General features: G+C 44.0%; 1 protein-coding gene across 8 annotated transcripts in view; it reads left to right on the top strand.

Moving 5' to 3' along the window:
- Window positions 1–13043, top strand: part of LOC140353570 (discs large homolog 1-like protein) — a 147951-nt gene that overhangs the window by 82869 nt on the left and 52039 nt on the right. The gene's annotated exons all lie outside the window — the stretch shown is intronic.

The raw sequence follows: 13043 nt of genomic DNA, 5'->3' as shown, positions 1-13043 counted from the left end.
ACTGCAGTTTAAGTCGTACCAGCCAAAAAATGCATAATAGAGAAGAAAAAAACATATTTAAGTTGCACTGGAGTATGAAATGTGGTTGCAAGTGTGAAAATTACAAATAATATCACATATAAGTCGCTCAGGAAGTATAAGTATATAAGTCTAAATATAAGTATAAGTCGCAGCCCGGCCAAAACTATGAAAAAAGGTGCGACGGAAAATACGGTACATGTGTTTTGATGCAAAAGAAGATTGAAGTTGTCAACGAGACAAAAGGTTTCACTACTCATCAAAGTCTGTCTGAAGGAGGCGGAGCTTCACTGGGACGAACACAAGAATAACCATTTAACTAGTTGACTTACCAAACAATTTCTGTACATTTTTCTATTAAAATAATTGTTACTTGCAGCCCTATATTTCACACGTTTTCTACTACTACTACTACATTTTTTTACTACTACTACAATTTTTTACTACTACTACTACTGCCTCCTCTGCATTTTACAATTAAAACAATGCAGAGGAAGTAGCTTTTATCTCAATTAATTATTATTGTTGTTATGATTATTATTATTATGATTATTATTTGAAATCATTATTATTTTATCATTATTAGGCCCGAGCGCCACAAGCTGGCGAGAGGCCTATTAATCTCGTAAGGCTGCGAAAGTGCGCACGTAGTGCGCACGAAATCGAGCGCGAAGCGCTCGCCCACTTCCAAACACTCACTAACGCACTCCTCCACTCATGCACGCCCCGTGCATACTAATTAGTAGTAGGAAAATGGAACATTACCGTTGTAAACGGGCGAAGCCCGTGCAAAAGTGCGCACTAAACAAGCACTTTACATTGAGATGACGACCGGTCGTCATCCCCATATAAAGCACTCATTTGCGCTAAGTACCTCACGAATACGTTCCCCATCTCTTGCATGTTCCGTGCATATAAGCATGTAATGCAAAAATTGAACATTATTACTGTTTAGAGGGCCAAAAACACAAAGTGGGCGGAGCCCACTCAAAATTAACGAAAGTACCCGTCAGTGACCAGGGACCCACACCATGAGGTAGGAAAGCGCTAGCGCTTTCCGAAAATGTATAGTTTATGATATTTGAAAAATGGGAAACATTGTTTTCGCATCGAAATATTATTAGGCCCGAGCCCCAGCAGGGCGGAGGGCCTATTGCTCCCGCAACGCTGCCAAAGGCAGCGTTGCAACTGTCTGACCCGTCGCCCCTGGCAAGTACAGTGAACTAGCCCATGCCGAAGGCATGGATCATGCATACTTACTCCTGCTATGACAGAAATAGTCAACAATTTGTGAATGGGCGTAGCCCATTCACAAATTGTTGACAACAGCAGCGCGAAGCGCTGCATTCCTCCAAAAACCCTCCTGGCATCGTCCTGTACGCGAGAATCCATGCCGCAGGCATGGGCCATGCTTGTATCTGCTCAAATCAATGGAAGTCTATGGGGAGTGGGCGGGGCATCCCGACGGAATGGGGAGTGACGAGCGCGTAAGCGCTCGTAATGATGATTCCACCCCATGGCGGCATGGGGAAGGCTTTCAAACGATGTATAATTTGTTGTTATAGTGGAAACGGCTATATTGTTTTTGCTAAAAATATTATTATTTTTATTTTTATTGTTCTTCTGCTTTTTGAGCTCTAATTTGACCCCCTGAACATGCTCAAAAACTCACCAAACTTTGCCCAAAATTCAGAATCGGCGAAAAATTAGATTTTTTCTGGGCCATTTTTTTTTTCGTTAAAAAATGGCGCGACAGCGCCACCGACAAAAGTCAAAATACATTGCGCCTATGGGAGACGCCCCGAGGTCAACTTTGGCGTAAAGCTACGAAATTCGGGACACGCATTCCTCTCGTGAGGACCCCACCCCCCCAGACTTACCCTATGGCCGCCATCTTCCTTTGAAAATGAACAAGCTGAGTTAGCCATTTTGTTTACGTCAAACTTTGACGAACTCCTCCTAGGGCGTTTTGCCCACCGACTTCAAAATCGGCGGACGTCCTCTGGACAAGTGGGGCATCTAAAGTTATCCAATTTTTTGAGATACCTTTTACGGTCTGTGTGCGGCGCAGCCGCAAAGTTGGACAACTTATTTTGGAATATTGCAGATCTAAAAATTGCTCCCATTTGATCAAAACCAGTCCGATTAGGACCAAATTTGAATCAGTTGTTAAACTTTCTAGTTTGGACCAGTTTATGCTGACAAAATTGAAATGGGCGCGATAGCGCCCCCTACAGAGTGACCTTTAAATTAACATTGAAGGTCAAAAATTAGTTTTACCAAAATTGTCTAAACTTTACCCAAAATTCTATTTTGCCGTCCCAATCACAAAAGCCAATCACAAAAATGCCTAATTTTTTACGGCGTAGTCGTAGCGATGACAGAAACCTCCCATGTTATCCCTATGGGAAAACCACAAAATCTCTCAAATTACCACATTTTTATGTTTTACACTTTAACGAAGTCCTCCTAGTGCGTTTTGCCCACCAACCTCAAAATCGGTGTACGTCCTCTAGACATGTGGGGCATCTAAAGTTATCCAAATTTTAAGGATAACTTTTACGGTCTCTGTGCGACGGAGCCGCAAACGTTTCCCAGAATTCTGACTATTTGGCCTTCAGAGTGGCCTATAAACAATAGAGTTTTTCCAAATGACATGATATTTTGAACAAAATTCTAATTTGCCATCCTGATCATAAAAGTATGAGAGCCAAAGTCATATTTTGTACGGCGTAACCGTAGCGTTGACAGAAACATCCCATGTTATCCTTATGGGAAAATCGTAGAATCGCTCAAATCACCACATTTTTACGCTTCACACTTTAACAAACTCCTCCTAGGGCGATAGCCCGATCAAGCTCATATTTGGAGAATATCATCTACACAAGCGGGGCATCAAAAGTTAGTCATATTTTGATTTTAAGTGGTACGGTCTCTGTGCCGTGGAGCTGCAAATATACTGTCACAAATGGGAAAAACGCCAAATCCTTGAAATGTTCACATTTACGCTTCACACTTTAACAAACTCCTCCGTGGGCAATAGCTCGATCAAGCTTTACTTTGGGAAAAATCATCTACACAAGCGCGGCATCAAAATTTATCCATATTTTTATTCCAAGTGCTACGGTCTCTGTGCGGCGGCGCAGCAAATTTGACTGACACTTGTGTTGATTTGCACTGGATTGGCCATGTCAATTGTGTCGCCGTCTGTCAAGTTCTTTTTTTATTCAACACACAATAAGGGCGCCATCTTTATCAAGTCGAAAGCGCAGAGTCGGAAGGCCGGCGGCCTGCGAGGGCCGTTGGATGCCGCTTGCGGCTTTAATTCTTTCTTTCTTTCTTTCTTTCTTCTCGGGACCAACCCCCCTATTTTTCACCCTGTGAACATTGACGAAAAGTCACAAAAATTAGCACACCTCTAAAAATCGTGCCTCTCTACATTCTGGCTATTTCCCTTTTCTAAAATAAAAAAAATTGGCGCGTCAGCGCCCCCAAATGTACCAAAAATGCATTGAGAGATGGGAAATGACCCAAAAAAAATCTGATCGTAGAATCATGAAATTTGGCGCAGAGGTAGATGGTGACAAGAGAAGTAAAAAATATTATTACGGCAACGCCGTCCGCCCAACCAAATGTCGGCCATATTGCTTCAAAAATGGCTAAACATGACTTCGGAGTTTTTCCAAACGTCGTACTTTTACGTACTCCTCCCAGGGCGTTGGCCCTATTTTGCCAAGAATTCAAAATAAAATAGCTTTTTGATGGTAAAACAAAGGGGAGAAGATGTGACAGCGTCACAGATTCAGCAGTAGGCGTAATAAAAGGACAATTGGGGCGCGTTAGCGCCCCCTCCTCTTGCGGCGTGGCAGCGGCGGCGTGGCGAGGGCCGATCATTGCCGCTTGCGGCTATATTTATTTTTTATTATTATTATTTATTTATTTTTTTAACAAGGCCTGGACTAAAGTTGCTTAATTGTTTTTAGCTTTTTATCGTCCGATTCTGTCTGAAGGAGGCAGAGCTTCACTGAGACGTACACAAGCCGTTTGTTTACAGTCAGGAGAGTCTGCTGAAGAACTGAATGAGTCAAGTGTTCGATTAGCACTCACTGCACGAAGGTTGTTTCTGTGCCGAGTTTGCATGTTCTGCCTGTGTCTGTATAGGTTTCCCTTGGGTGCTCCTCTAGAGAGAGACTTTCCTGGTTTAGATGTGTGTTTCAGAGTAGTCCTGTAAAGACCTGGATTGCGGAGGAATCGCACAGACACGTGTTTTTAGTCCGGAAATGAACCGGCCATGTTGCACCACCTGCTTCTGTGTCCATGGAGATAGGTAATGCCATACTGTGGAACATTCTGGGGAAGCTGCCTTTTAAAGTGGGACTCAAGCGTTAGAAATACAGGACCCTTTGGGGGTTCCAGCTTCCACCAACTGCCCAAAGTAAATGTCTGAAATAAAGTGAATTACATGTGAATGTACAGATTTATCTTTGTGTCTAAAGCCGGCTGCACGTTTGAACAATCAGATTTTAAACCCGATGCACTGCGCGTCTTCACGAGTTTGAGGAAGCACTGCTCGCATCGCGCTCCTCGTCAGCGATAATTGTCGCGGTGGTGTCACAGCTCGCGTCTGTGGGTCGGCGGCTCCAAAGCCTCGAATCGCACACGCTTTTCGGTGTGATTTATGGGGCGGGATGTTAGCTTCAAGAAGTGTTCATCGTGCAGTCGTTAGCGTGAATGCTAAACTAATCCGTGCTACACGCGGGGATGTCGTTAGCGAGGCTCCGGTGTTTCGCACGTCCCGTCGAGAGCGTCTGATTGCAAATACGGGAGCTGTGTAAACATGTAAACAAACATGTAAATGACTTGTAAACAACATGTAAACAAACGTGTAAACAACATGTAAAGAACACGTAAACAACATGCGGATTCTACGATTATGATGCAGCTGCAGAAGTGAATCCGCATGGAGTCTGTGTTCCTCAAGCCCAAACTGACCACATAATCACTCACACAGTAATAGTTGCACTGGCACATGTTGGCACACTGACACATGTTGGCACACTGGCACATGCTGTTACATGTCATCCACACTGGCACATGTTGGCACACTGGCACATGTTATCCACACTGGCACCTGTTGGCACACTGGCACATGTTATCCACACTGGCACATGTTATCCACACTGGCACCTGTTGGCACACTGGCACATGTTATCCACACTGGCACATGTTGGCGCACTGGCACCTGTTGGCACACTGGCACATGTTATCCACACTGGCACATGTTGGCACACTGGCACATGTTATCCACACTGGCACATGTTGGCACACTGGCACATGTTATCCACACTGGCACATGTTGGCACACTGGCACATGTTATCCACACTGGCACATGTTGGCACACTGGCACATGTTGGCACACTGGCACATGTTGGCGCACTGGCACATGTTATCCACACTGGCACATGTTATCCACACTGGCACATGTTGGCGCACTGGCACATGTTGGCACACTGGCACATGTTGGTACACTGACACATGTTGGCACAGTTGCACATGTTATCCACACTGGCACATGTTATCCACACTGGCACATGTTGGCACACTGGCACATGTTATCCACACTGGTACATGTTGGCACACTGGTACATGTTGGCACATTGGCACATGTTGGCACACTGGCACATGTTATCCACACTGGCACATGTTATCCACACTGGCACATGTTGGCACACTGGCACATGTTATCCACACTGGTACATGTTGGCACACTGGTACATGTTGGCACACTGGCACATGTTATCCACACTGGCACATGTTATCCACACTGGCACATTTTGGCAGAGTGGCACATGTTATTCACACTGGCACATGTTATCCACACTGGCACATGTTGGCAGAGTGGCACATGTTATTCACACTGGCACATGTTATCCACACTGGCACATGTTATCCACACTGGTACATGTTGGCAGAGTGGCACATGTTATTCACACTGGCACATGTTATCCACACTGGCACATGTTATCCACACTGGCACATGTTATCCACACTGGCACATGTTATTCACACTGGCACATGTTATCCACACTGGGACATGTTATCCACACTGGCACATGTTATCCACACTGGCACATGCTATCCACACTGGCACATGTTATCCACACTGGCACATGATATCCACACTGGCACATGATATCCACACTGGCACATACTGGCACATGTTATCCACACTGGGACATGTGTTGGCACACTGGCACATGTTATCCACACTGGCACATGTTATCCACACTGGCACATGTTATCCACACTGGGACATGTTATCCACACTGGAACATGTTGGCACACTGGTACATGTTGGCACACTGGCACATGTTATCCACACTGGCACATGTTATCCACACTGGCACATGTTATCCACACTGGCACATGTTATCCACACTGGTACATGTTGGCACACTGGTACATGTTGGCACACTGGCACATGTTGGCACACTGGCACATGTTATCCACACTGGCACATGTTATCCACACTGGCACATGTTATTCACACTGGCACATGTTATCCACACTGGGACATGTTATCCACACTGGCACATGTTATCCACACTGGCACATGATATCCACACTGGCACATGATATCCACACTGGGACATGTGTTGGCACACTGGCACATGTTATCCACACTGGCACATGCTATCCACACTGGCACATGTTATCCACACTGGCACATGATATCCACACTGGCACATGATATCCACACTGGCACATACTGGCACATGTTATCCACACTGGGACATGTGTTGGCACACTGGGACATGTTATCCACACTGGCACACACTGACACATGTTATCCACACTGGCACATGCTATCCACACTGGCACATGTTATCCACACTGGCACATGATATCCACACTGGCACATGATATCCACACTGGCACACACTGGCACATGTTATCCACACTGGGACATGTGTTGGCACACTGGCACATGTTATCCACACTGGCACATGTTATCCACACTGGGACATGTTATCCACACTGGGACATGTGTTGGCACACTGGCACATGTTATCCACACTGGCACATGTTATCCACACTGGCACATGTTATCCACACTGGCACATACTGGCACATGTTATCCACACTGGCACATGTTATCCACACTGGTACATACTGGCACATGTTATCCACACTGGCACATGTTATTCACACTGGCACATACTGGCACATGTTATCGACACAGACTGTTTATCATACACTTTACTTATTAGCTCCTGATGTCATAATCTGCTTCTGACCTTCTGCATGTGACGGCTCAAACACATCCAATCAACACGAAACAACATTTATGTTTGTTTGTTTTTTAATAGTTGGAATAAATAAATGGTTATGGAAGAATCAGTTGTACCACACTGCGAGATTTATTTATTTTTATTTAATTTTATTTGTAATATTTCATTTTAATTCAAAAAATAATTAAATGTGGAAATAAGATTTAAGAAAAATTAGGCACACAAGTTTCAAAATAAAAGTCCCATTTAGTCCAGTGCCATTTATGTTCAAAATTATGTGTTTTAGATTAATTAAAGGAGCGTAAACTACAGCTACTGCATTTATTTTTTTCCACACTGGCACATGTTATCCACACTGGCACATACTGGCACATGTTGGCACACTGGCACATGTTGGCACACTGGCACATGTTGGCGCACTGGCACATGTTATCCACACTGGCACATGTTATCCACACTGGCACATGTTGGCGCACTGGCACATGTTGGCACACTGGCACATGTTGGTACACTGACACATGTTGGCACAGTTGCACATGTTATCCACACTGGCACATGTTATCCACACTGGCACATGTTGGCACACTGGCACATGTTATCCACACTGGTACATGTTGGCACACTGGTACATGTTGGCACATTGGCACATGTTGGCACACTGGCACATGTTATCCACACTGGCACATGTTATCCACACTGGCACATGTTGGCACACTGGCACATGTTATCCACACTGGTACATGTTGGCACACTGGTACATGTTGGCACACTGGCACATGTTGGCACACTGGCACATGTTATCCACACTGGCACATTTTGGCAGAGTGGCACATGTTATTCACACTGGCACATGTTATCCACACTGGCACATGTTGGCAGAGTGGCACATGTTATTCACACTGGCACATGTTATCCACACTGGCACATGTTATCCACACTGGTACATGTTGGCACACTGGTACATGCTGGCACACTGGCACATGTTGGCACACTGGCACATGTTATCCACACTGGCACATGTTATCCACACTGGCACATGTTATTCACACTGGCACATGTTATCCACACTGGGACATGTTATCCACACTGGCACATGTTATCCACACTGGCACATGCTATCCACACTGGCACATGTTATCCACACTGGCACATGATATCCACACTGGCACATGATATCCACACTGGCACATACTGGCACATGTTATCCACACTGGGACATGTGTTGGCACACTGGCACATGTTATCCACACTGGCACATGTTATCCACACTGGGACATGTTATCCACACTGGCACATGTTATCCACACTGGCACATGCTATCCACACTGGCACATGTTATCCACACTGGCACATGATATCCACACTGGCACATGATATCCACACTGGCACATACTGGCACATGTTATCCACACTGGGACATGTGTTGGCACACTGGCACATGTTATCCACACTGGCACATGTTATCCACACTGGCACATGTTATCCACACTGGGACATGTTATCCACACTGGAACATGTTGGCACACTGGTACATGTTGGCACACTGGCACATGTTATCCACACTGGCACATGTTATCCACACTGGCACATGTTATCCACACTGGTACATGTTGGCACACTGGTACATGTTGGCACACTGGCACATGTTGGCACACTGGCACATGTTATCCACACTGGCACATGTTATTCACACTGGCACATGTTATCCACACTGGGACATGTTATCCACACTGGCACATGTTATCCACACTGGCACATGATATCCACACTGGGACATGTGTTGGCACACTGGCACATGTTATCCACACTGGCACATGCTATCCACACTGGCACATGTTATCCACACTGGCACATGATATCCACACTGGCACATGATATCCACACTGGCACATACTGGCACATGTTATCCACACTGGGACATGTGTTGGCACACTGGGACATGTTATCCACACTGGCACACACTGGCACATGTTATCCACACTGGCACATGCTATCCACACTGGCACATGTTATCCACACTGGCACATGATATCCACACTGGCACATGATATCCACACTGGCACACACTGGCACATGTTATCCACACTGGGACATGTGTTGGCACACTGGCACATGTTATCCACACTGGCACATGTTATCCACACTGGCACATGTTATCCACACTGGGACATGTTATCCACACTGGGACATGTGTTGGCACACTGGCACATGTTATCCACAACGGCACATGTTATCCACACTGGCACATGTTATCCACACTGGCACATACTGGCACATGTTATCCACACTGGCACATGTAATCCACACTGGTACATACTGGCACATGTTATCCACACTGGCACATGTTATTCACACTGGCACATACTGGCACATGTTATCGACACAGACTGTTTATCATACACTTTACTTATTAGCTCCTGATGTCATAATCTGCTTCTGACCTTCTGCATGTGACGGCTCAAACACATCCAATCAACACGAAACAACATTTATGTTTGTTTGTTTTTTAATAGTTAGAATAAATAAATGGTTATGGAAGAATCAGTTGTACCACACTGCGAGATTTATTTATTTTTATTTAATTTTATTTGTAATATTTCATTTTAATTCAAAAAATAATTAAATGTGGAAATAAGATTTAAGAAAAATTAGGCACACAAGTTTCAAAATAAAAGTCCCATTTAGTCCAGTGCCATTTATGTTCAAAATTATGTGTTTTAGATTAATTAAAGGAGCGTAAACTACAGCTACTGCATTTATTTTTTTCCAGGATAAAAATACAGGATATTTTGAAACTGTAATATCAAAAGAAAGCTGGAACAATCGATTCATTGCGACTGATGCAGTAATCGGATCGTTAACTGGACAATACACGGACTCTTAAAGGTTTGATTAATCAGAGCAGCAATCACACCGCGTTAACAACTCATCGATTCATCAGAAGAATCATCCAAAATATACAATATTTTCCGGACTATAAATCGCACAAGAGTAAAAGTCGCAGCAGCCAAAAAATGCAAAATAGAGAAGAAAAAAAAACATATATACGTCGCACTGGAGGATGAAATGCGGTTGCAAGTGTGAAAATAACAAATAACATCACGTATAAGTCGCTCCGGAGTATAAGTATATAAGTATAAATATAAGTGTGAGTTGCACCCCAGCCAAAACTATGAAGAAAGGTGCGATTTATAGTCTGGAAAATACGGTATTTATATAGTCTCAAGTTGTGGTAAAGGTTGTGTTTGTATTTCCTGCGGCGGGACAGAACGCGGGGTCATTTTGCTCTTTTGCCCCCAGCGCCGGCTCCATATGTGAGGCCGTAATATGTGACACAGTCCAATCTGAAATAATCTGACACGCAGATTAGAGAGCGGGATTAGGACGGAGCCCGGGGGGGAACACTGACCCACTGCAGCAGACGCCACACGCCACACTTTGGGCAAACGCACGCCACAGCGCTCGGCCTTCTCTCTCCGTACCTGCTCCGTGAACGACCCGCGTGCGATGGCGTCAGAACGACCTGCGGGCGATGGCGTCAGAACGACCCGCGGGCGATGGCGTCAGAACGACCCGCGGGCGATGGCGTCAGGGCGCGGCGCATCATCGCGAGTGCTTTATTTCTCTGAGCTACAGTTTAAAAAAACGTGTGGTTCAGAGAGTTTCAGACGCTGGAGGAAGAAATGAAATAGTAACGGTTAAAAGTTGTTTGTCTTCAGGAATGTAATATTCAAATCAGTTTTTAGTTATTTTCAACATGGGGTCCGGGGGCGGCTGCAGACCAAACTGAACTAAATTGAACAGCCTATGCCTAAAATGCCTATTGAGTAGGTATTTCTGGGGGAAAAGTAGAAAAATCTGTACTTTTTTCTGTATTGTATTTTAACTTGTCAAATAAATAAATGAATTACATTAGATGAGTTTTGGGTTTAATTTCCTAGTGTTATGTCATCAATTACAAACAGGAAGTGAAGTTAGACACCTTAAAAATGTGCCATTCTGTGCTAACATTTTTAGCAAAATTCTAAAATATCTTTATCTCAACTGCGTTTAGCGGTCTGACCTGTAGGAGGCACTGAACTTAATGCTCTGGGGGACGTCAGCGCTGCAGTGGGACGTCACAGTCTTAATCCACGTGCGTCATTCAGAAGCACACACGCAGAGAGAACACACACACACACGCAGAGAGAACACACACACACACACAGAGAGAGAACACGCACACACAGAGAACACACACACAGAGAACACATACACAGAGAGAACACACACACAGAGAGAACACACACACAGAGAACACATACACAGAGAGAACACACACACAGAAAGAACACACACACAGAGAACACATACACAGAGAGAACACACACACAGAGAACACACACACAGAGAGAACACACAGAGAACACACAAACACAACATGAGTTTTGATCACTTTGGACCAAATACTGGTCCAGGAGCTGAACTGACCACAGTGTGTTCCTGAATCTGAAGCCTCCTCCTTAGAACATGTAAAAGCTCCTTATCGTCCTCCTTAGAACATGTAAAAGCTCCTTATCGTCCTCCTTAGAACATGTACAAGTTCCTTATTGTCCTCCTTAGAACATGTAAAAAGCTCATTATCGTCCTCCTTAGAACATGTAAAAAGCTCATTATCGTCCTCCTTAGAACATGTAAAAGCTCCTTATTGTCCTCCTTAAAACATGTAAAAAGCTCATTATCGTCCTCCTTAGAACATGTAAAAATCTCCTTATTGTCCTCCTTAGAACATGTAAAAAGCTCCTTATCGTCCTCCTTAGAACATGTAAAAGCTCCTTATTGTCCTCCTTAGAACATGTAAAAGCTCCTTATCGTCCTCCTTAGAACATGTAAAAGCTCCTTATTGTCCTCCTTAGAACATGTAAAAGCTCCTTATTGTCCTCCTTAGAACATGTAAAAGCTCCTTATTGTCCTCCTTAGAACATGTAAAAAGCTCATTATCGTCCTCCTTAGAACATGTAAAAGCTCCTTATTGTCCTCCTTAGAACATGTAAAAAGCTCATTATCGTCCTCCTTAGAACATGTAAAAAGCTCCTTATTGTCCTCCTTAGAACATGTAAAAGCTCCTTATTGTCCTCCTTAGAACATGTAAAAGCTCCTTATCGTCCTCCTTAGAACATGTAAAAGCTCCTTATTGTCCTCCTTAGAACATGTAAAAGCTCCTTATTGTCCTCCTTAGAACATGTAAAAAGCTCATTATCGTCCTCCTTAGAACATGTAAAAGCTCCTTATTGTCCTCCTTAGAACATGTAAAAAGCTCATTATCGTCCTCCTTAGAACATGTAAAAGCTCCTTATTGTCCTCCTTAGAACATGTAAAAATCTCATTATTGTCCTCCTTAGAACATGTAAAAGTTCCTTATTGTCCTCCTTAGAACATGTAAAAAGCTCATTATCGTCCTCCTTAGAACATGTAAAAGCTCCTTATTGTCCTCCTTAGAACATGTAAAAAGCTCATTATCGTCCTACTTAGAACATGTAAAAAGCTCCTTATCGTCCTCCTTAGAACATGTAAAAGCTCCTTATTGTCCTCCTTAGAACATGTAAAAGCTCATTATTGTCCTCCTTAGAACATGTAAAAGCTCCTTATTGTCCTCCTTAGAACATGTAAAAGCTCCTTATCGTCCTCCTTAGAACATGTAAAAGCTCATTATTGTCCTCCTTAGAACATGTAAAAGCTCCTTATTGTCCTCC

The sequence above is a fragment of the Eucyclogobius newberryi genome, unplaced genomic scaffold (assembly GCF_026437365.1).
Source record: "Eucyclogobius newberryi isolate DKJ021-1_F unplaced genomic scaffold, fEucNew1.0.hap1 SCAF_9, whole genome shotgun sequence".
Lineage (NCBI taxonomy): Eukaryota > Metazoa > Chordata > Actinopteri > Gobiiformes > Gobiidae > Eucyclogobius > Eucyclogobius newberryi.
This window is presented reverse-complemented; position numbering and strand designations above follow the sequence as displayed.